At 41.0% G+C, this 25867-nt stretch overlaps 1 long non-coding RNA gene across 1 annotated transcript; it reads left to right on the top strand.

Moving 5' to 3' along the window:
• The first annotated feature begins 859 nt into the window (after positions 1-859).
• Positions 860-25059, top strand: LOC134340810 (uncharacterized). Its single transcript, XR_010016640.1, has 3 exons — positions 860-873; positions 18754-18869; positions 24891-25059. It is a non-coding gene; the product is annotated as an uncharacterized LOC134340810 (long non-coding RNA).
• The last annotated feature ends 808 nt before the right edge of the window (positions 25060-25867 follow it).

The following is a 25867-nucleotide window of genomic DNA, read 5'->3' as shown; positions in this document are numbered from 1 at the left end:
CTACTTCTTCTACCAAAGTGCATGACCATACACTTCCCAACACTGTATTACATCTGCTACTTCCTTGCTCATTCTGATAATCTCTCTAAGCCCTTCTGTAGCCTCTTTGCTTCTTCACACTGCCTGCCCCTCCACTGTTCAGAAACGTGGCCACAAAACCATCAATTCCGTCATCCGAATCTGTGGAACACCACTAGTCATCAGCAGCCAACCAGTAAAGGTTCCTTTTATTCTCACTCTTTGCCCCCTGTCAGAATCAGAATCAGGTTTAATATGACTGACTTATGTCGTGAAATACAATAAGTAGTGCAAAAAGATAAAAAAAAGTAGTGAGATAGTATTCATGGGTTCAATGTCCATTCAGAAATCTAATGGCAGAGAGGAAGAATCTTGTCCTGAATCATTGAGTGTATACCTTGAGGTTTCTGTACCTCCCTCCTGATGGTTTCAATGAGAAGGGGGCACGTCCTTAATGATGGATGCCACCTTTTTGAGGCATTGCTTCTTGAAGCTGTCCTGGATGCTGGGGAGGCTGGTGCCCATGATGGAGCTGACTGAGTTTACAACTCTCTGCAGCTTATTCTGATCCTGTGCAGTAGCGCCCCCACATAACAGACAGTGATGCGGCCAGTTCAAATGCTCTCCACGGTACACCTATAGAGATTTGCGAATGTCTTTGGTGACAGACATCACTGACATATGATATGAAACTTCTTGTGTTGCGGCAGCAGTGCAAAGATATTAAAATTTATTAAGTCAGTGATATTAAACCTGATTTTGATTCTGACAGGAGGCAAAGAGTGGGGCCCCTTAACTGCATCAAAATACAGAGGGATCTTGGGCCTATGTCCATCATTCATTGGAAGTGGCTACGTAAGTAGATAAGATGGTAAAAACAGGTATCTGATATGCTTGCCTTCATTGGTATGTGTATTGAGTATAAACGTAAGAAAGCCTTATTGCAGTTATATAAAATTTAGTCAGACTGTGTGCAGTTCCAGTCACCCTATTATGGGAAGGATGTGGACACTGTGCAGAAAAGGTTTACCAGGCTATTGCCTGGATTAGAGAGTAAGGAAAGGTTATATAGATTTCAATCCCAGAAAATGATTCATGGATTGAAAGTCTTATCATATGAGGAGCATATGATGGCTCTGGGCCACTACTCATTGGAATTCAGAAGAATGAGGGGTGACCTCATTGAAACTTATCGAATGTTGAAAGGCCTTGATAGTGTGTTTGTGGAGGGGATGTCTCTAAGACCAGAGGCCACAGCCTCAGAATAGAGGGACGTCCATTTAGAACAGAGATATGGAGTGGGTCTGTGGAATTTATTGCCACGGGTGGCTGAGGAGGCCACGTCATCGGCTCTATTTAAGGCAGAGGCTGGTAGGTTCTTGATTGGTCAGGGCATGAAGGGGTGTGGGGAAAAGGCAGGAGATTGGGGCTGAGGGGGGAAATGGACTTACTTTGAAGTTTAGAGGGGATAAATTTAAAAGTGACATGAGGGGCAAGTCTTTTTTCAGCAGAGAGTGGTGGGTGGCTGGAGTAGGTTACTAGGTGTAGTAGTGGAAACAGGCAGTTTGGTGGAGTTTAAGAGACTTTTAGATAGACACATGAATATGAGGGGAATAGATGACACACAGGAAGAGGATGTTCAGTATGTATTGGCATCAAGACCAGCACAATGTTGTGGGCTGAATGGCCTTTCCAATGCTTTACTGTTCTGTGCTTTATGATGTTCCTAGTTCTCCAAATGTAAATGATTAGTGAAGTGTTAAGCATTTAAAGAAAAGTATGAATGCAAAAAAAATGAATGTGTCAAATACTATTTCTTGTTTCTAATAACTAACCAGTAATCCCAAATTCTAAAACACCTGTCCAAGTTTTAAAAAGCATGTTCAATGTGTAAGTTATGCATTGGAAACAAATGAACCATCAAAAATCCATAATCTATGCCAATATACCAATTTCACAATTCATGCCTTTGTGATAATAAGCACACAAATCAAACAAAAGTATTCAATATAAAACAACCAGAAAACACTTCAACTGTCAAAAACGTACTTGAAACATGCTGCTTTTTGATAGAAGATCTAAAATTTGCATTCATAAACATCTTTAACACAAAGAAAGCTTTAAACAAGATTGATTCTGAACCATTATGCAGTTAATAGGAAGAGTGATCTGAAACTTATCCTTCAAGGGAATCGGAAATTTTTGATAACTGGAAGTATAAGGATTGTCATCAAAGGGTAGAAGAAAGGCAGGTATTGCAAGATTTATAGTGCACAGATCCTGGTCAGCTGAAGGCTTTGCCACCAGTGGTGGAGCGGTGAAAACAGAACAAATAAAAGGGGAAATTGTAGAAATTCTAATAAGAAGGATATTGTCACTTTGGAGAAGGAACATCTTGAGTAAACTGGAATGATGTTGGGACATGCAGCATTGCTTTGAGTTCGAAGATATACGTGATATAATCAAAGTGTTAAAATATACATAAGATTGTGTAATGGTCAAGTTTTGACTCTCCTTCCCTGTGGTAGAAGAATCAAGAATAAAAGAGAACAAGGTCTTAAAATTTGACACAGTATCAACAAAAGCAATAAGCTCCCTATCATATTTATGGTATAAGAAATTGTGCATTTTCTCCCTAATAACTATGGATGCCAAGAAACTGGAGCTTTAAGATGAAGAACAGCTCTACACCCAAGTAAACTGCTTTTGTTCCTAGTAATTCCATAAATGCTACAAGAGTTAAACAATCACAAATTCTTAAATTACACCCCAGCACAGGTTCCAGTACAGCTCAATATCTTCAAATGTGGCAGCATGTTTAATATTGGTTGGAAACAATATTTGTGCTTTTAAGACTGCCACGTCTTTAAAGTTTCATGTGACTAGCTGCTCCTTGAGCTGCACTAAGTATCTGTAGAAAGTTACAGTGGCAGTCTGCAAAAAGTCGTGATTAAACAAAGGTTCATAGGTTCATTTATTATCAAAGCATGTATCCATATGTATCTCTGAAATTTGTATTTCTCCAGGTAGCCACAGAACAAAGAAAGAACATGAAAGTTGTTCAGAGGGAGAAACATCAAATCCACTCCCCCCAGTAAAAAAGGGATGGTATCCCGATCACCAAACCCCCCCACCCCCCCCAAACTACCCCTCCAGCACAAAATGGAACAGGAACGTTGACCCCAAAAAACAAACCCTCCCCCACACAAAAAACTAACAGAACATCAACCCCCCAAACCCCCTCCCCTCACACAACAAAACAGAAAAGGAACAGGCGATTAAAAAAACACGGAATATAAAATCCATAAGTCTGAAGAAGTCCACAGTCCATAAATGCTATAGTCCAATCCATAAACACAGAACCATGATACCATCCTGCAATATCACCAAAATTCAATGAAAGAGGGGGAAACCTCATGAGGCAGAGAGGCCTACCCACCAGCCATAGCATGCCACACTATGATAGGCCGCTTACAGAATCCTTCTCCGGCAGCGATCAAAAGGCTGGCAGTTGGCGCTGAAAATCCTGCTTGCCCTCCTCATTCTCAGTGCACATTATGAAAAAGAATCCCAAAATATTGTGGTATATACCAAGACAAAACAACTAAAAATGTAGATATTTGTGAATCACTCAGTGAGGTAGGGAAAGCATCTGTGTAGAATAGATGTTTTATGTGGTTACCTTTATCAGATCTGGGATGGGATTCAGTGAGTAAGAAGGTTTTAAGCAGACAAGAGGGGAAGAGAGCTATAGAGAATAGTTTAAGTTTCTCCACTTAGTACAAACATTTTTGGGTCTGGAGAATTAAGTGAGGGAAATTATCTACCCCTCTAATAAGAATTCACTCACAAAGGGTCAAATATTAGACATTTGAATAAATAGCAGACTTGAGGAAAGGCAGTAAGATCTTCACGCCTATAAGATTGGGAGGAACAGGATACCTGAGAACAGCTTGCTGAACGTTTTGATTTGAATCAGGAGTTGGCAATGGCCCAACATTAATGAAGTCATCAGATTCCCTGTCTGGTCAGTATGTTCTTAATCTCTAACAATAATCTTTGCAGCATATATGGACCCACAAACACATGCAGAAATTAAACAAAATGTATTTATTCAAATGTTCTTCTCAAACTGCCTCTTTGGGACTTTCTTCAGAAAATTATTACAATGCAGGTGACAATAATCACATATAAGATTCAAGGTTCAAGATTCAAGATTCGAAAACTTTATTGTCATTCTAACTGTACATCAGCTCTGCAGGGCAGAATGAGACAGCGTTTCCCAGGAGCAGTTCATCATAACATAACAAACGCAACACTAAATAATAAATATAACAATAAATAGTAAAACACAACAGCCACATGTCAGTTAAAATCAAGCTATAAGTGTCCAGTGCAAGTTAAAAGTGTCCAAAGCAGAGTCAGGTAGAGCAGTTATTTAGCAGTCTGACTGCCTGTGGGAGGAAGCTGTTTAGTAGCCTTGTGGTTTTAGTTTTGATGCTCCTGTGACGTTTGCCTGATGGCAGAAGAACAAACAGTTCATGGAGAGGGTGGGAGGGGTCAGTTTTTCTATTCTCCCAGGTATTAGGATTAGGTAACTAACTTGGATCTCACAGAGTGTTTCCCCCCACCTCTCCTTCACCATTTCTCATTCCTATTTCCCTCTCTCACCTTATCTCCTTACCTGCCTATCACTTCCCTCTTCTGCTCCTCCCCCTTTTCTATGTTCCATGGCCTTCTGACCTTTCCTATCAGATTTCCCCTTCTCCAGCCCTTTATCTCTTCCACTCGTCAACTTTCCAGCTCTTTACTTCACCCCTCCCTGACACCCGGTTTCACCTGTCACTTTGGGGCTCTTCCTCCGCTACCCCCACCTTCTTACTCTGACTCCTCATCTTTCTTTCCTGTCCTGACGAAGGGTCTTGGCCCGAAACATCGACTGTACTCTTTTCCATCGATGCTACCAGGCCTGCTGAGTTCTAGCATATTGTGCATGTTGCTCACAGAAACTTTGTCTGATTTTCAGAACCTGATTTGGAGACCTGTACCCGTCTAGTATTTCCTCATTCCCCATCTCCTCATCTCTGACTTGCAGGGGGATTTCAGCACACAAAGACTGTCATGTAGGTTGAACATCTAAGTAGATTATTTCATAAAATGTCCCTGTTTTAATTGCCTCACTTCCACTTTTACATCAAAATTGGGTAGCAAATCATTCTGGGTCTCTACTCGTTAAGATTTCAGCAACAGTACATCCCGTCGTTGAGTGTGGTTTCCTGTATCTTGAGTGAGATGGTGCAAGCCACTGGTTCATTGTGACAGTTGATCCATCTCAATGCTGTGTTTCTTCATCATGAGCTTTATTGTGCTAACTGATGTCTATTTCCCCATTTGAAGCTCGATAGTAAGGAGAAATGAGGCAGTATATCATTCCATTATTATTTTTGAGTAGTTCAGAATGAAATGATCTAAACTGTGGGCCATTATTTCTTCACTATATACATGTGTGACAAAGATTGATCTTAACTCCTCTATCATGCTTTCGAGGTTCGTACATGACTCCACATTCTTTACTTCCGGCCACTTTGAATGGTTGGCAATTAATAATATGAAGTTTTCTTTTCCTTTTTCTAAAATAGACAATGTTAAATGATCTTGTAAACTAAATCCATCCCTGAAGTACTATTCATCAAAGGCAGTTCTTCATACTTGATGTCAGGACAATAGATAAATCTCCCAGATACACGCTTTCTATTTCTTGTACAAAGTTATGAACAGAGTACTTTGAATCAGAATCAATTTAATATTACTGGCATAAATACATACATATATATATTAAATAGTTAAATTAAAAATAGAGCAAAAACAGAAATTAAAATAAAGTCAGCTAGTGATCATGGTTTCAAATTCCATTGAGCAATCGTAGGCAGAGGGGAAGAAGCTATTCCTGAATCGCTGAGGCTTCTCTACCTCCTTTATGACGGTACGCCATAATCTTCCCCTCTAATTACTTTGGTATCATTAACTTTGAGAATATTCCTTGTTGGTGAACCAGTAACAGAATTTCCTGCCTTCACTTAAATCCATGTATGAACTTTTGTATCTCCTTTTCATAGAAAAATCTGTGTATTGCCACACAACGCTGGCTTTTTCTACTGATCAGTATGAAAGTAATCCTTTGTTAATTGTTGAGTTGAAATTTTGCTTTCTAAATTCATTATGACTTCTTTAAAGGATAGCCCTGATAAAGCAGACATGTTAGCATTTGCTCATGTCATGTATTTCTGAGGATTGTCCACCTTTGCATCTTTTAATTACAAACAGTGGAAATAACAACCTTTGGTCCCAAAATAAGCAATTTAAATTTATGATCAGTACCATTTGTGAATCACCTTCCCAGAATATGTTGAAATCTTACATTACCAAAAATAATATCTCCTCTCAAAATGCTGAAGGAACTCAGCAGGCCAGACGGCATCTATGGAAAAGAATACAGTTGACATTTCAGGGCAAAATCCTTGGGCAGGATTTTGTTTGTTGGTCAGATTTCCAGCATCTGCAGATTTTGTCCTGTTTGAGACATAGCTACTTCTCTTTCTGAAGGTCACCCTTTTTTTCCCTCTGTTGGTTAGTGTACAGAATGTGTGAACAATAGATTTCTTATGCCAATGGCTAATCACTATGCCCTTAAGTATTAGAGGCAGATTTTTGCACTTTGCTTAGATTATACGCATTTTACTGGTTCTCACTCTACCAGAATAACTCATCCTTTTTAACAGTAGTAAAGTGATTCAACACTGTGATAAGGTTTGATAGAAATCTGATATAGCGTTCGGTCAAACCTTGAAATGACTGGAGCTCAATTAAGCTTCTGCATTTGGTTGCTTTGATAGTAACCTCAAATTTCCCTTTAACTGGCTGCAACTTGTTCTCATCTATGTGCAAATCTAAGTAAGTACATCCTTTTGAAGGAATGCAGAATTACATTGTCTAACCTTCACATTATAATAATGTTTCCTAAGTGTTGTCATCCCTCATAACTGTCGCAGTTAGAATGTAATCCTAATTGCACAATCAGTGATTGTCCCCTTGTAGATCTTTATCCATTACTGATTGCAAAGTTTAAGGTGATGATTTTAGCCCATCATTGTTTATGAGTACATTTCTTGGTATGTGTTGATTTCTTGCTGACGTTCAGGCAGAATCATAAGTATCTTAGCCTATGTGGCCTCCTTCAGATAAATTCTTACCCAATTAACTTCTTCCTTAAAAATAGATTTCCTGTTCTGCGCCTTGTAAGGCATGAAAATGCCCAACGCGGGCCTCTCATGGTCTGACTCAACGTTTCCTCCCTCCTCTCCCCCCCACCTCCCCCTCTGCATTCCTGTTCACTTTGCTGGTTATCCAGTCAAAGGAAAATTCTTCCAATGAACCCATATCTGGGTTCAACTGATTTAAGCAGAAGCTTGACTCCCCCCAAAAAATGGGTCTTCAACAGCTCCCATACCAACAGTTGCTAATCTGTCAAGCCTGTTCTGCCATTCTTCAAGATCATGGCTGATCTCTTACCTCAGGACCATTTATTATACAGAAATCTATTAATCTCCCTTTGGGATGAATGGAAGCACTAAATCGCTAGAATGCACTGGGATAGAGAATTTCAAAGGTTCACCACCTTCTCACTTCAGCCTGAATCATTCTGTTCTTGTTCTCAACTTGTCCCTGACATTTCTCAGCCAGGGGAGACATCCTGCATCACCCAGCCTAAAGGATAAGAATTTTGTGAATTTTAATGAGATCTTCTCCCATTTTCCTAAACTCTTGGGAATAGTTTCAATGTATTCAATGCCTCCTCAAAGAGTGATCTCTGAAATAGATTTATTGTGTCTTCACTGCACTCCTTCATATTGAGATGCTTAGAAAAGACCAGGTAATGTCTCACCAAGGTGCTCTCCAATTATAAGACAGCCTTACTCCAGTCTTCATGCTATCTTGGTACAAGACTAACAATCCCACTTTCCCTTCTGCAGCCCTACATGTGGGCCTTTTGTATCTCTTGTACAACTTCACTCAGAAGCCTTTGAAGATGAACCCACACAATCTCTCACCATTTAACAAATACTGTGTTTTCTGTGTTATTCTTGAAAGTTCATGGCCTCTCAGTTTTCCATAGGAATGTGGTTAGATTGTAAGATGATGTTCTCCCTTTGTCACTCACACAGGACTTCTTTCTTCTCCAGATGCATAGCTTGTGGTTCTTAACACAACCTTATATCCTCCTTCACAGTCCCAGGATGGTTTATGTCAATCCTTAAATTTTTTCCTCTGCCTGTCTGGTATTATCTTCCCATGATAGATCTCAAAGTATAGTGCCCGTTTCAGGAGTCAGACATGTGAGTGACTTTGTCTACCCAATAGAACTAACTCATTGTACCTCAGGCTACATCCTGGGAGTGAACACTGACAATAGTTCACTTAACCTGCCGGTGAATTTAAAGGACATTGCACAGGTGGCATTAGTTGTATCTTCCCAGTGTCCTTAGATGCCTACCTAAGATAGTCGCAGATTATAAAGCACCTTAGGGGGCAGGGCTCACCAATGCCCAGTAGACCGCGTGTCCATACCTATGGTCTTAATCTTCAAGTAGTCTTATTTATTCAGTTGACCAAAGGCAGTTCTGGTGCATTGAAAGTGCTGGCACAAGTGGCTCCCAAGATATAAGAATTGATCCACTTTTCTAAGCGTCTCAATATGAACCTTTATTGTCAGAGGGCAGTGCTATGTAATGGAGACAGGTTGTTGAGGAAATCTCCCTTAAAAATGTGGAATGATTGAATCAACAATGGCTTGCAGCATGGTCTCTGGGCTCAAACAAACATGGCATTGTCTGCACACTGAATCTTATCTACTGGGATTCTAACAGCCTTGGTTCTGACGTGTAGTTGGCATAAGTATAAATAGTTTCTCACGAGCTTTGAAGATTAGCTCCTCTCCCACACAAAACTTTGTTGGATGTGAAGTACAGCATTGCACAAGAGAGTTATTTTGGTGTAATAATGTAGTCTTATTTGAAAGTGGCCTTGCTCAGTAGTAGCCCATTGGTTAGGATCATGATTTACACACCAGTATGAAGCAACTGTCAGATTGTGATGAATTTGTGTGGGCAGATGAATTTGAGGAGATTGCTCCACATTCTTGAGGGATGGAGTCAAAGGGTTTAGTGAGACTGAAAAAGGATATGTATTCATAATGGTGCTGCTCCCCACTTCAAGTTGTCACATAGTAAAGATCACGTCCACTGGGGAACAGCATTTTAGCAGTTGAGGAGAACCCTGTGACAGACGGTAGAGAGTTCCCTCTGTAGTTACCACGGTCATACTTGTCTCTTGTCATGAAGATAGCCGTAGTTAAGAAGATATTCTTGATTCCCTACTATATTCTCCAGTAGAATGAGATTATGGATTGGTGATTGAACCTCTATTGCTGAATTTTAAGGCTTCCAAGGGGATCCTGAAGTGTTGTTGTTTCTTAGCTGAGAAAGGTTTCTTGTTGACAAAACTGTATAAAATAGGCAGCTGTGGGATGGAGTAAGGGGTACTTACATGGAGGACTGAGTCATGATTGAGGAGGTGATCGGAGTTAAATTCCAACGTCATCTGTAAGGAGTCTGTACGTCCTCCCCGTGAAATGTGTGGGTTTTCTCTGGGTGCTTCGGTTTCCTCCCACAGTCCAAAGATATACTGGTTAGTAGGTTAATTGGTCATTGTAAAGTATACTGTGATTATGCTAGGGTTAAATCAGGGGTTGCTTGGTGTGGGTCAAAGGCCACTAAATAAATAAATAAATATTCCTTTTTAGGTGACTTTGTTTGCTTGCATCTCATCCCTGTTCTTAGCTCTCAGTTGGCTAGATCCATAGGTAGTATGGCAATTGGACTATTGATGACCTTGACAGTACTGAAGGTTCTCAAGTTCAAGTTATCAGTGAGTTACTGAGCCTCCAGTACTCTTTCCATCCTCTGTGTGTTCTTTATGTGATGCCTTTTTGGCTTTGTTAGGGCTAGCTCAGGGTCAGACTGGAACAGAGACAAGCAGTCTGTTGGCCCAACTTGAAGGGTCAGATGTAGATCGGGAACAGATGCAGGTTAAGACTGCTTTTAAATCCCAGGGACAGCAGCACCATCCTTGGTTTATCGATGGTTCTGTGATACGGAAAAATGGTCATTGTAGCCTTAACCCTCTCACCCAACAATTTCTGAAGAAGGAAGACTCTGATGGGTCATGTCAATATGTAGAGCTTGTAGCAGTGCACACTGTCATTGTGAATGAAACTGAAGAATCCCATATTTATAATGATTCTTGAGCTGTTGCTAATGGACTTGTTGTGTGGTTGCCCCAATGGAACCAGCAGTCTTATACTGTTATGGGACATTCCTTTTGGGGAACAGAGTTATGGAATGACATTTGGGGCAGATCATTGTGTGTTACCCTTACAGTTTACCACGTTGTCACCCATTTGAAAGGTGATTCACCAATGACAAGATCTAACAACACTGCTGACAAACACACTTGTGTTGATATGGTGACATCTAGTCCTCAGACTCAAATACCATTCTTGCCACTTGCTCAGTGGACCCATGCATTTCCTGGTCATTTTGGGATACAGGGTACTGTGGAGTATTCTAGGGTGTGAGGATTAGTCAGTCCCACTGATATACCTTGTAAAGCAAGAGAGAATTGTGGGCTTTGTTTATAAATTAAGGACTGACAGTTTCTAACCCAACCCTTGGCTGCCATTCGCCATGACTGTGCCCCTGCTCAGATTTGACAAATAGATTATGTCAGTCCCCTTCCTTTACAAAAGTGATTCCAGAACCCAGATAAGTGTGAAGTGGTTCATTTTGGTAGGTCAAATATGATGGCAGAATATAGTATTAATGGTAAGACTGTTGGCAGTGTGGAGGATCAGAGGGATCTTGGGGTCCGAGTCCATAGGACACTCAAAGCAGCTGCACAGGTTGACTGTGGTTAAGAAGGCATCCAGTGTATTGGCCTTCATCAATCGTGGAATTGAATTTAGGAGCCGAGAGGTAATGTTGCAGCTATATAGGACCCTGGTCAGACCCCACTTGAAGTACTATGCTCAGTTCTGGTCGCCTCACTGCAGGAAGGATGTGAAAACCATAGAAAGGGTGCAGAGGAGATTTACAAGGATGTTGCCTGGATTGGGGAGCATGCCTTATGAGAATAGGTTGAGTGAACTCAGCCTTCTCTCCTTGGAGCGACGGAGGATGAGAGGTGACCTGATAGAGGTGTATAAGATGATGAGAGGCATTGATCGTGTGGATAGTCAGAGGCTTTTTCCCAGGGCTGAAATGGCTGCCACAAGAGGACACAGGTTTAAGGTGCTGGGAGCAGGTACAGAGGAGATGCTGGGAGTATGTTTTTTAATCAGAGAGTGGTGAGTGTGTGGAATGGGCTGTCGGCAACGGTGGTGGAGGCAGATACGATAGGGTCTTTTAAGAGACATTTAGATAGGTACATGGAGCTTAGAAAAATAGAGGGCAATAGGTAAGCCTAGTAATTTCTAAGGTAGGGACATGTTTGGCACAACTCTGTGGGCCGAAGGGCCTGTATTGTGCTGTATGTTTTCTATGTTTCTATGTAACCTGGTCACTATGGTGAACACTTACTCTGGACTTCTGATGGCAAGAGCTAATGTCACAACCACAGATTCGGCAGCACAGTAGATACGGCAATTGCACTTGTGAATATGCACGTGTCAGCTAATTATTATTTCATTGTGATGGTATTTAACTCCATACTTGTCGTTGTAGTGCTTGTCGAGACTTGGACACAGCAAAGCTTTGCTGCCTGCATTCTGCCTTGCCTGAGAAATTGGACCATCGAGTCAACTGACTCGGAAGACTAGCGGTATTCGTTTTATTCTGAGTTGTTCCTTTCAGCCGCATTGTAGGCTTCATTTTCCATTTGAGAGCTTTAATTAATGGTCCTGTTTGGCCTAGCATTTATTGTTTCTTTTTCCCTTTAACACCGTTCGCATTAAAGTCTGTGAACTAGCGACCTGCTTCAGTGACTCTCACTCCTTACTTGGGTCATATTCAAACCCGGTGACAGCAAGTCTCGACCACACAAAGATGGACCCAGCAGAGAGAGAGCAGCTGACCTTGGCCTTGAGATTCATTGGTCAGAGTGATACGTCAAGGCCGCTCAAAGATGGGGAGTTGCAACTCGGGAATTAAGGGAAAAGATCAACGTCAAGGCGGTGGATGGTCGACTTTTGGGAACCAGCCAGATCCAGCTTTCCACCTAACCCCTCCAACTAGTGCTCAGAGGCAACCACAATGAAGAAATAACTTTCTATCTGGTTAATTCACCTGTTGGCACGTGGCCAAGTGGTTAAGTGGTCTAGTGATTTGAAGGTCGCTGGTTCGAGCCTTGGCTGAGGCAGCGTGCGTGTCTTTGAGCAAGGCACTTAACCACACATTGCTCTGCGATGACACCGGTGCCAAGCTGTATGGGTCCTAATGCCCTTCCCTTAGACAACATCGGTGGCATGGAGAGGGGAGACTTGCAGCTTGGGCAACTGCTGGTCTTCCATACAACCTTGCCCAGGCCTGCGCCCTGGAAACTTCCAAGGCGCAAATCCATGGTCTCATGAGACTAACAGTTGTCTATTATTATTATTATTATTATTAATTCACCTGAACTGCCATAGTACTTGATCTCCCCGGTTATCCTGACATAACCCACGGATCGATTGGTCTCTGAAGGTACTCCAAGAGTGGGGACTGGCATGCCTGTTTACCTGTCTGGGTCCAGATCATGCTCCGTTCCATGAATCCCCTCCTGTGTCAGCTCAGGATGTGGACCTGTCTGGGATTCCAGCTGAATATGCGGATCCCCTTGAGGTTTTCAGTAAAAGAAAGGCCACCACCCTGCCCCCACACCGGCCATACGACTGTGCCATAAACCTCCTAAAAGGCACTAGTCCTCCCTGGGGCCGGTTCTTTTCCCGCTCTCGTACTGAAAGAGTGTTTGTGTATTTAAATAACATCCTCATCTATTCCCACTCTCATCAGGAGCACATCCAGCATGTCCGGAGAGTACTCAGATGGCTTCTTGAAAGTAACCTGTACGCCAAGCCTGAAAAATGTGAATTCCATAAGGACCAGGTGTCATTTTTGGGCTATATATTTACCCCATCCAGTGCTCAAATGGACCCTAGTAAAGTTCAGGCAGTTGCAGAGTGGCCCAACCATCTACTGTCAAACAGGTACGGGGCTTCATGGAGTTTGTGACCTTTTAGTGCCACTTCATCTGGAATTTTGGCTCTATCCCGCCTTTCTTTCCCATCGCTTGACTCTGGCCGAGAGGAATTATGATGTTGGGAACAGGGAGCTTCTAGCTGTCAAAAAGCCCTGGAGGAATGGTGACACTGGCTGGAGGGGGCAGAGCACCCATTCTTGGTCTGGATAGATCACAAGAACCTCTCCTGTATTCGGGATGCTAAGAGACTCAACTCTTGTCAAGCCCGGTCGGCTCTCTTCTTCACACGGTTCAATTTCATCCTCACTTATTGTCCCGGCAGCAAGAATACAAAGACCGACGCTCTCTCCCGGCAGCTCGACGGATCTGAGGACAATGCCGATCCAGAGCCAATTCTTCCTCGCTCGTGTATCACTGCTCCGGTGATCCGGGGAATAGAGGCAGAGGTGAGGGCCGCCAACAATCAGATCCAGGCCCGGATGGGGGACCTCCCAACTGGCTGTTTGTCCCTGCTGCGGTGTGTTCCAAAGTGTTGGAATGGGGTCACTCCTTCCATCTGGTTGGACATCTGGGAATTCAACGGACTCAGGAGTTTACAAGGAGACAATTTTGGTGGCCACCTGTGTCCCAGGATGCCCACGACTTTGTATCTGCCTGTCCCACCTGCGCTCAGAACAAGACATCTTGCTAGCCTCCTGTGGGTCTGTTATGTCAACTGCCTGTGCCCTACCACCCCTGGTCCCACCTCTCAGCGGATTTCATCACTGGTCTGCCCCCGTCTAATGGAAACACCACCATTTTGGTCATTGTGGATCGATTTTCCAAGGCTGCCCATCTCATTGCCCTCTCCAAGCTCCCATCATGAGACTGCCACACTCATGGTTCAACTTGTGTTCAGGCTCCATGGTTTTCCTCAAGACATAGTGTCTGATCATGGACCACAGATCACTTCCCGCTTTTGGAAGGCTTTCTGCTCACTTGTAGGAGCCACGGCCAGCCTCTTGTCTGGCTTCCACCCCCAATCTAATGACCAGACTGAGAGAGTGAACCAGGAGTTGGAGACAACTCTGCGCTGTCTTGCCTCTTCCAGCCCCACATCCTGGAGCTCCCAATTGGTTTGGGCAGAGATCGCCTACAATAACCTCCAGTTGACCTCCACTGGTATGTCTCCCTTTGAATGCCAGAAGGGATTCCAGCCCCCGCTCTTCCCTGATCAGGAGATCGACATAGGAGTTCCTGCTGCTGAACAGCGGATCCAGCGCTACAAGCACACCTGGAGACGAGCCAGGGCTTCTCTGCAGCACGCCCACAAACAGCATTCCCGGCAGGCTGATCAGCTCCGTCGACAGATAAGGCCGTTCAAGCCAGGAGAGGAGGTCTGGTTGGCATCAAGGGATCTTCCCCTGAAAGTCGAGAGCCGGAAGCTGGCACCGCGCTACTTGGGACCATGTGTAGCAGAAAAGGCTGTCAACAAGTTGTCTTATAGATTGCGTCTACCAGCATCACTAAAGATCCACCCAGTATTCCATGTTTCCCAGCTCAAGCCGGTTACTGCCTCTCCGCTGGCCCCAATCACCACACTTCCCCCTCCTCCCCGCCTGGTAGATGGTTCCCTTGTCTATACAGTGTGGCACCTCCTGGCATCTTGCTGGGTATATGATAAGATCTAGTGCCTTGTGGACTGGGTGGGGTATGGCCCAGAAGAACGTGGAGGACATCTTGGACAAGTCACTGATCTGGGACTTCTAGCGGACACGGGTCTGTGGCGCCTCAGGGGCTGCGCCTCGAGAGGGGCGCCCTGTCACAACCACGGATTCGGCAGTGCAGTAGATACGGCAATTGAGCTTGTTTATATGCACGTGTCAGCTAATTATTATTTCATTGTAATAGTATTTAACTCCATACTTGTTGTTGTAGTGCTTGTCGAGACTTGGACACGGTAACGCTTCGCTGCCTGCGTTCCGCCTTGCCTGAGAAATTGGACAGTTGAGTCAACTGACTCTGAAGACTAGCTGTATTAGTTTTATTCTTAGTTGTTCTTTTCAGCTGCAGTGTAGGCTTCCATTTCCATTTGACAGTTTTAGTTAACGGCCCTGGTTAGCTTAGTATTCCTTGTTTTCTTTTCCCTTTAACACTGTTCGCATTAAAGTCTGTGAACTATCGACCTGCTTCAGCGTCTCTCACTCTGCACTTGGGCCATATTTCAAAACCGGTGACAGCTAACCAGAATGGTACCCTTCAGGGATAAGCACATCTTGTTTCTGCATACAGTGATCCCCTTGAAATTCAATCCAATAATGGACCAGTCTTTATGGGTTTCAGGATACAAGAGTGGCCTGTCTCTAATGGTGTGCCGACTTCCATGTCCCCTATTACTCTCAGGCCAGTGGTCTAATTGAACAAACGAAACAGCAAATTCGCTTGATTACTCCTGCCCATACTTTATCTCAGTGGTTACCTGTCCTTCCCCATGCTCTGTATAATTTGAACAATTGCCCCTTGAAAGGAGGTGACAGGAAAATCTAAGCAACACACATCAAAGTTGCTGGTGAACACAGCAGGCCAGGCAGCATCTCTAGGAAGAGGTACAGTCCACGTTTCAGGCCGAGACCCTTCGTCAGGACTTGTTGTTTGTTGTTTGTCAGGAAAATCTATTCCTTTTGTTCCTAATTGCACAACTCAATGCATTGATAAAGCCAATTCAATTCTGTAAGGGAACTAAAGTGGAGGGTGATACTATAGCCAACAGACAAGGAAATACATACAGGGTGATAGTACGAGGACTGACCTATGCCGTGTGTCTGGATAAGGGTAAAATGACTAAGAGAGAATGAAAACATCTCTAATATCTTCCCCTCTTGTTTTTAAAGGTTCCTGCCGGAATGTTGCTTTGTTCTTTTTTAATGCTTGTCTTGCGTTTTGTTGGATGTTGACTTCTGTTGAGATCTGAGAAGCCAAAGGACATGGACATTATGTCGGCAGAAGTGATTAGCTCAGTTGCCCATTTGAGTGCTAATTTAATTAGTTGAACAACATTGGGCAAAAGAAAGCATTTGCATTTGGAAGGAGACACGAGGACGGAAATTCACCATTGATCACCGCTGATAAGTGTGTGAAGGAATGGTGAAGGGGTTGGGGGGGGGGTAATTACCATAAGTTCAAGAAGTTGATGTTCAGAACATTGATTCCATTTCACCATTCCTCCTTCCCTCTCTCTCTCCTATCTCCCTTTGGTGCTCCTTCCTCTTCCTTTCTTCCATAATTTTCTACCCTCTCCTATCAGATTCCCCCTCCTCCAGCCCTTTATCACGTGCACCAATCAATTTCCCAGCTCCACCCTTCCCCCACTCCCAGTTTCACCTATCACCTGCCACCTTGTGCTTCTTCTTCCCCTTCCCCCACCTTCTTGCTCTGGCTTCTTCGCTTTTTTTTTCCAGTCCCGATAAAGGGTCTCGGCCCAAAACATTGACTGTTTATTCATTTCAATAGATACTGCCTGGCCTGTTGAGTTCCTCCAGCATTTTGGGTGTTTGCCTTTGGCACAATTTGTATTTTTTTTGTTTCGTCACATTTTGTTGTGTAGTTTCAATGCTGGTGTTTAAAGGTCGGGCAGTGTTTGTTTCAACAGTTTGAAGAAGGCAGGAACTGACAAAAGATAAATAAACAAAACATGAATAATGCAAAGCTAACCAATCTCTGCTCTAATGATTCCCTGTAAATATTTTTCTCAGAATTGTGAACCATTGTATGGGTCCCACAATTGTTCACATAAAAAATCAGTTGTCAATTTATAAATACCCTTAAAATGTTGTTAATCTTTTGGATGTAGAGAGTCTCTAGAGAGAGATAGATAGAACCAATCAGATTTATGATCACCAGCATGTGTTGTGAAATTTGTTAACTTAGCAGCAGCAGTACAATGCAATACATGATAATATAGAAAGAAAAATATAAGTAAATCAGTTACAGTATATATAAAATAGATTTAAAAAGTGCAAAACAGAAATAATGTATGTATAAAGTGAAGTAGTGTTCATGGTTTCAATGTCCACTTAGAAACCGTATAGCAGAGAGGAAGAAGCTGTTCCTGAATTGCTGAGTGTGTGTCTTTAGGCTTCCTGACAGTAGCAATAAGGTAGACTAAGTGACAGGTCAAGGGTCTGACAGATGGAGTACAATGCTGCTAAATGCAATGTCATTCACTTTGGAAGAAAAGATGGATCAGATTGTTAATTAAATGGTGAAAGGATGCAGGGTGCCACTGTGTAGAGGGTTTGGGTATGCTTGTGTATGAATCACTAAAGGTTTGCAGGTTTAGCAGATTATCAAGAAGGGAAATGGAATATTGGTCTTCATTGCCAGAGGGACTGAATATAAAGAGCATAGATGTCATGCTGCTATTATATAGAGTCTGGTGAGGGAATATCTGGAGTACTGCATGCAGTTTTGGTCTCCTTACTTGAGGAAAGACATACTGGTTTTGGAGGCGGTGTAGAGGAGGTTCATGATGTTGATTCCGGAGATTAAGTTGAGGAGAGATTGAATCGCCTGCGACTAGAATCACTGGAATTCAGATAAGAGGAGATAGTATGGAAATACATAAATTATGAAAGAGATAGATAAAACAGAGGCAAAAAAATGTGTATCCACTGGTAAGTGAGACTAGAACTAGGGGATATAACCTCAAGATTTGGAGGAACCGATTCAGGACGGAGACAAGGAACTGTTTTTCCCAGAGAGTAGTGAATCTGTGAAATTCTCTGCCCAGGAAAGCAGTAGAGGCTACCTCATTAAATATATATAAGCCACAGTTAGATAGATTTTTGCATAGCAGGGGAATTAAAGGTTATGGGGGAAAGGATGAAGGTGGAGCTGAGTTCACAGCCAGATCAGTCATGATTTTATTGAACAGTGGAGCAGGTTCGACAGTCTAGATGACCTACTGCTGCTCCTATTTCTTATGAATTCTTATGAGATTCTTATGAATATCCAGTTGAAAGATAAACTTTATACATAGCTTATTGAATCAATCAAGCAAAATATCAGGTTTCAATGTAGCTACCTATATACTGAATAAAACCACTCTGGTGCCAGGGCAGGAGAGCAACAGTGAAAATCACTACCTATTGCATTCAAATTCAAGAGGAGCATTACATATTTGTATTTGGAGTAATTTTTGCAATGCAATACGGTCAAGTCTTATGCATTTTGAATCTTTTCAACAAAATAAGGAAGATTTATAATTAAAATCATTGAATTATACAGCTCAAGTGGGCCTAATACCATTGTGTCTGTTCCAACCATCAACATACCATTTACAGTAATCTGATTTTTATACCCTCCATTTAATCATCAACATTGCAAAACTCTTACTATTTCTTTACACCTGGTAGCAATTTATAGAGGCCAATTAATCTACTGACCCAGAAATATTTGGGATTTCAGACAAATCCAGAGCACTTGACAAAACCCAGGCAGTCACAGAGTGAACATGAAAAATACAAGAGACGGGTCATCAAGGGAATGGCGGCGTAAGGAAAGGTCTCTCGACAAAAAAGAAGGTAAACTGTCCCAAAGTCGAAATTAGACAAATATTTAGTATTATATAACTATATAAATAAAAGGGGCAAGGATGATGTCTAAGAACGAGAATAAAAAGTCCGCTCAGAAGACTGATAAATACAAAGAGATGCAGCAAGACAAGGGGCCTAGCTCCCCAACGGCTAGCCAGGACGGAGGCACTGAGGAAGAATCGGTGAATCTGACTTTGATTCTCAGAGAGGTTCATGAGTTCCGACAAGATAACAACAAACAGCTGGAAGATATCAAAGGAGAAATAGTAAAAACTAATTTGAGGTTAGATTAAGCCGAAGCGAGGATTGTAGGGACTGAGGAGCAGCTGCAAAATGCAGAGGAAGTGATAACAGGAATGCTAAAGCTGCAAGAGCAGCTCCAGTGGAAGCTAATAGACCAAGAAGGCAGCTCAAGAAGGAAAAATTTGAGGATCTACGGAGTTCCCTAAGGAGCTGAAGGTAAACCCGGATTGGTGATTCCCTTCGTGGAGAAGCTGCTTAGAGAGAATCTTTATATACTGGACGCAAAAGACCTACAGATAGAAAGGGCCCACCGCGCGTTGACACCACAACCCCCGGCAGATGCCCAGCCCAGATCGATTCTGGTCAGATTTCTCAGTTACAGAAAGAAGGAAGAAGTGTTTAAACGGGCATGGCAAAAGAAAGGTTTCATGTGGAGCAACTGTAAAATCGGCTTTGACCACGATTACGCACCGGGGATCCTTGCCAGATGGAAGGAATACGTGGAAGCACGGACGGTCCTGAAGGAAAACAACATCAGATTCCTGACCCTGTATCCAGCTTGGCTAAGAGTCCTTTACGACAAAGGGACAAAAACCTACGATACAGTGGACAAGGCAACGTCGGACCTGGCGGACCGGGGACTACCCATAAAAATTATCACCCAACCAGAGTCGTTACTGGAGATGATTCGACAGAAGTCATGGCAGCCAGTGCAGCGAGGACACTCCACGCGAACTAGAGTGTCAAACTACAAGGAAAAGCTGCAAATATTCAGATGCAAACGTACAGAGAGTATAGATTAATTAAGAGAAATGACTGAAAAGAGTAAATCAGACTTAAAGGTAAAATGAAAGCTGGTGACTGAAAATAAACTAGATAGAATAACTTGAATGATAGCAATATGGTCGAGACGTTAAAAGGAAAGAATTCTCTATGATTGTTCAGATTGTGGAGGGCCCTCTAACACAGGGTGAAGATAGCGGTGATCCCTCTGAACTGAGGCAGGTCGGTGCTCAGGCCTCACTGTTGGAAGTCAGGGAAAATTTTCAAATGTTATACATTCAAAAATATCTAGGGTGTGGTTTTATGTTTTGGTTTACTGTTGAGAAGGGATTGCTTACTGTTTGTTTAGAAAAGGAGAGTGTTTTTTTCTATTAGAGAAAAATGTAAATTGAACTGGTAAAAATAATTTCCTATAATGTTAATGGGGTTTTGAATCCAATTAAGAGAAATAAGTATGTCTAAATTGAAAAAAGAGAGGGCACAAATAGCTTTCCTTCAGGAAACACACATGAGCCAATCTGAACATGCAAAATTAAAAAGGATGGGCTTTAAGCATGTATTTTATTCATCATATAAATTGAGCCACAAAAGAGGGGTAGCTACTTTAATATCAAGTGCTCTTAATTATGAACATATTTCAGAGACTAAAGACAAGGATGGACAATTTGTAAAAATTACAGGAAGAATAGAAGGCACTGAAATAACATTGTTGAATGTTTATGCTCCACCAGGTTGTGAATGGTCATTTTTGACCTAATGGTCAGTTCTCAAGGGGTAGTAATCTGTGGAGGGGATTTTAATATTAGGTTAAACCCTGCATTAGATTCTTCAAGAATAGTTACTCAGAATAAACCTCTGACTAGGAAAGTGAATTCATTGATGGAGGATTTGGGAATTATAGATGTGTGCAGGGAATTACACCCCACTAGTAAAGACTATACACATTACTCTTTCCGTCATTCAGCTTATTCAAGGATAGACTTTTTTTTATATTTAACACAGATAGACTCAGGATAAAAGACTATAATATTGCAACAATTGATCTGTCGGATCATAGCCCAGTGGGTATGTCTCTAATCCTGGAAAGGAAAATGAGGAAAACACTATGGAGGTTAAATTCACATATACTCAATAACCCGAAAGTAATGGAGAGATTAAGGGGAGAAATCAAAGAATAACTAGATCTTAATGACACGGGAGAAACTTCACCAGTGATTTTATGGGATACATTGAAAACTGTACCGAGAGGAAAAATTATTTCCATTACCCCTCACATGAAAAAAATCAATGCACAAAAATTAGCAGACCTTCAAGGAAAATTAAAAGAACTTCAAGTTGTAGATAGCAACAAAAATTAATTCTAACTTAAAACAGGAAATTAAGAAACTGCAAAGTGAAATTGATGATATTTACACATTGGAAACTTAAGGAAATTTTCTTTATCTGAGACAAAAGAATTATGAAGTAGGAAGTAAATCAGCTAGATTATTAGCATATAAATTACGAAAACAACAAGCAGACAATACAATTCATAAATTAAAGAATCCAAAAACAAAGCTTGTGGAGAGAACAATAGGCAAAATTCAAGAGAGTTTTGAAACATATTATCGAGAGCTGCACTCTCAACTCCGGGCTTCCAATGAGCCCTATATAGACACTTTCCTGAATTCCTTAGATCTACCCAAGCTCACAGATTTACAAAATGAATGCCTATTAGAACCAGTAACTGCCAAAGAACTGATCGCGGCCATCTCTAGACTAAAGGCCGGAAAGTATCCAGGTTCTGATGGGTTTACCTCAGAATGGTACAAATCGCTGAAGTCACAGTTAGTCCCATTATTACTTAATACCTTTAATTGGATCTGACAGAGAGTTGAAATTCCACCTTCCTGGAGAGAAGCAATGATTTCAGTTATTCCTAAAGAGGGTAAAGATAAACTAGAATGTGGTAATTACTGGCCAGTCAGCGTTCTTAATTTGGATTACAAATTATTTACATCTATATTAGTGTGCAGACTGGAAAAGCTTCTACCTGGCCTCATCCACTTAGACCAGACTGGATTTATTCAACAAAAACAAACTCAGGACAACATAAGGAGAACTTTACACAGACTAGAACAGGTTACTAAGAATGGGACAGAGACAATGGTAGTGGGATTAGACAATGGTAGTGGGATTAGACACTGAGAAAGCATTTGATTCAGTTAGTTGGTTATTCCTATACAGAGTGTTAGGACGATTCAGCTTTCAAGAAAAGTTTATTAAAGTAATCCAGACTTTATATGGCAGCCCTGCAGCTCGAATTAAGACAAATGGGGATCTCTCTGACTCCTTTATTTTAGAGAGAGGAATGAGACAGAGATGCCCAATTTCTCCTCTCCTTTTTGCACTATACATTGAACCTCTTGCTCAACTAATAAGACAGAGTGAAATTGTAAAAGGTATCAAGGTAGCAGGGATTGAACAGAAAGTGGTGTTATTCGCAGATGATGTTTTAGTCTATCTCAGCGAACCAGAAAAATAATTTATAAGATTGTTTACACCGCTGGATGAGTTCGGGAAAATATCAGGTTATAAAATTAATGTAAAGAAAACACAGGTTATGTCCCTAAATTATACAACATCCAAAAAATGGCAGGATACATATGATCTTAAGTGGGAAGCTAAATCATTAAAATATTTAGGAATAACCCTGCCAAAAGTTCTTTCAACATTGTCACAGGTAAATTATGGGCCATTAATTTCAGAGATAAAAGCAGATATATGTAGATGGAATCTTACCCCCTTTTTAAGTTTAAATTCAATGATAAATACCATAAAAATGAATATTCTCCCTCAGTTACTTTATCTTTTCCAGACTTTATCTGTGGAGGTGAACGATAATCAATTCAGAGAATGGGACAAATGGATTTCCCGCTTTATCTGGCAAGGAAAGAAACCGAGAATCCGATTTAACACCTTACAGTTAGGAAGGAAGGAAGAAGTATGGCACTTCCTTGATTGAGAAATTATTTTTATGCTTCACAGATAACCCCTCTGTTATATTGGTGCAATAGGGAATATAAGGCTAGATGGAAGGAAATAGAATTTGGATTGATTGACAGTTTTCCTCTACAAGCTTCAATAGCGGACAAAGGATTGATGGCCCAATTGGAAAAGTTTAAAAACAGCTGGATAAATCTCACTTTAAAAGTATGGCAGAAGGTGGCTAATTCATGAGGAATCAATAACATGTTAAAACTTTTCAGATGGTGTGCATACAATACCAAATTCCTTCCCAGCAGAGGAGATAAAAGATTTCAACTATGGATAAAGAAAGGTCTTACAACCTACCTCTCATTCACACATAAAGGTGTATTACAAAGTTTTCAATCCCAGCAGGAAGAACATGGCCTAGAACACAATGACTTTTTTAGGTACCTTCAAGTACGACACTATGTTAACCAGAGTTGTAGATACACAGACTTACCAACAGTAGAATTAGAATTTTTCAAGATTCTGAATTCGGCTTACAGTTCAATACCAAGTAAATCAATTTCTCGATTATATAGTGCCCTCTTTCATGCCAAAAATGAAAACACATTGTATATTAAAGAGAAGTGGGAGAAAGAAGTGGGGTTGGTACTTTCAGAGGATGCCTGGGGGAAAATATGCAGCTTTCTGTGGTCTTAGACTAACCCTTTGATTTGGAGAGAACATTGTTGGAAAAATATTATAAGATACTTCAAGACCCATACCAGGAAAAATCTAATGACACAAACGTGATGTGTTGGAGAAGGTGTGGCTCCAAGGAGGCAAATTATTTCCATATTTTTGGGATTGTCCTAAATTAAATTTATATTGGAAAGGTATTCACAGAATGTTAGTTAAGGTATTTAAGACCCACCTACCTCTGAACTTGGAGACTCTCTATTTGGGGCATGTATTGTTTTTGGAATAGAAGAAAGATATAAAACTGCTGCAGGCCCTTTAAGTGGCAAGTAAGAAATCAATCACCAGAAAGTGGCTAAATCCAATATCACCTACATTAGAAGATTGGCATGAAATTATTTTGGAAATATTTAAAATGGAAAAGATGACTTACTCTCTGAGAATTAAAAAGAAAAATGTTATCAAATTTGGAATAAATGGATTGAATTCATAACCCCAAAGTGAGCAGACTTTAAATGACTCTCTGACTGGTTTATACCGCTTTCCTCATCAACAGAGTAATAGTGTTAACGTAAGCACACTTGGTTTGAATGTTTCCTGTTTTTTTTTTGGAAAAGGGGGAATTAACAATAGTAAAGGAAAAGATTTGGGAAAGAAAAAAAAATGGTAAAATGAAGTAAATAAGTACACAGGAATTGGATAAGTATGTTTGTGGGTAGGAACAAACATGAACGAGTTAAGATATAAACACCTATGATGGAAGCTACATAGGGTTACATACAATATTTTGGACCAGAAAGAAATGGTCCAGAAGAGATCCATGGAAATTATCATTAATCCACTATTACTACTATTTTTTTACAACCATTATCAATACTTAGTCTAATAGAGTGGAATTACAACTGCACATAATTACTGTATCTATTTAAGTGCCTAATTACTTTTTATATCTTCTCAATGTGTACTTGTGAATATATAAATAATTATAGATCTATACATATATAAAAAATGGAAAAGGTTATACATGTAAAAAGAGTTTGTATAGTACTTGTGAATACCTTATCCAAATAAAAATAAAATTAAAAAGAAAAATACAAGAGGACAACATCTAAGATTGGGATTGAACCAAGACCTCTGGCACTATGAGACAGTATTTCTACTAAATGAGCCTCTGTGGCATCTATGCCAACCAGAGTGCTGGAAACATTCAACAGGTCAGGCCATATCAGCAGAAAGAGAATTAGTTAGTGTTTTTGGTCAGATTCCCTTTGTCAGTACTGTTCTAGCAATGTGTCTTGAGCTGAAATGCTAACTCTGTTTCTCTTTTCACAGATGCCACCTGACCTGCTGAGTGTTTCCAGCATTTACCATTTTTAAATCAGACTTTCAACATTGGCAGCTCTCTTCTATTCAATAAACTTCTTTTGATTAATGTTTATACTGATATTTTTCCATTCATGAATTTAGAAGTTTAGTGGATTTAATATTACAGTAATGTTTGAGTAATATTGTAAATATATTGTTGGATTAATATTCTTTGTTGTTTTCATAATTCCCAATGGGTTATATGTAAGAAGTATGTGAATGGCATACGTCATTATACCATCACTTCATATGAGATTGCCTCACTAAAGAAAAAGTCAGTACACAAGCATTCTATGCTCCTGTGTTTTTCTTTTGATTAGTTTCTGGAATTATAAAACATAACAGTGGTGGTGAGGAAGTTTTAAATAGACCCAACATGACTTCCTAAGTATTAAAGTGCAGCATGGTTTTCTTCAGAAGGGGAAAGAGTTTTAAAAAAAAGGCAGAAAATAGTCAAAATTATTAAGCAACATGCACAGTCATGGATTCATAAACTGTAAATACCAGATGATAATAACATTAATTTTTTTAAAAAGCAGAAGTGAACGCCTAGCTTAGGAAAGATAGATATGTTTGATTGCACAACAGATAACAGGATTATGTGTACTGAATTAATTGAACCGTATTTTAAAGCAAACAGGATAGCCAAAAAGAAATGAGTGCTAGTTTTGCTGAGTGCAATAGGTGGAAAAGCAAACAGTTTGCTGAGAAGTTTAATTGTTCTAACCAAACCAAACCAGTCGAAATGACTGCAAGACTGCCCAGGCATTCAGTGTTATGTGGATGACATCATTGCTGCTAGTGAGGATGACAAGGAAAATCTCCAAAATAACCATATAACCATATAACAATTACAGCACGGAAACAGGCCATCTCGGCCCTTCTAACCTGTGCTAAACTCTTACGCTCACCTAGTCCCACCGACCTGCACTCACCCCATAACC

Source organism: Mobula hypostoma, chromosome X2, assembly GCF_963921235.1.
Source record: "Mobula hypostoma chromosome X2, sMobHyp1.1, whole genome shotgun sequence".
Taxonomy (NCBI): domain Eukaryota; kingdom Metazoa; phylum Chordata; class Chondrichthyes; order Myliobatiformes; family Myliobatidae; genus Mobula; species Mobula hypostoma.
The sequence above is the reverse complement of the archived record's forward strand: the minus strand, read 5'-3'. Positions and strand labels throughout refer to the sequence as shown.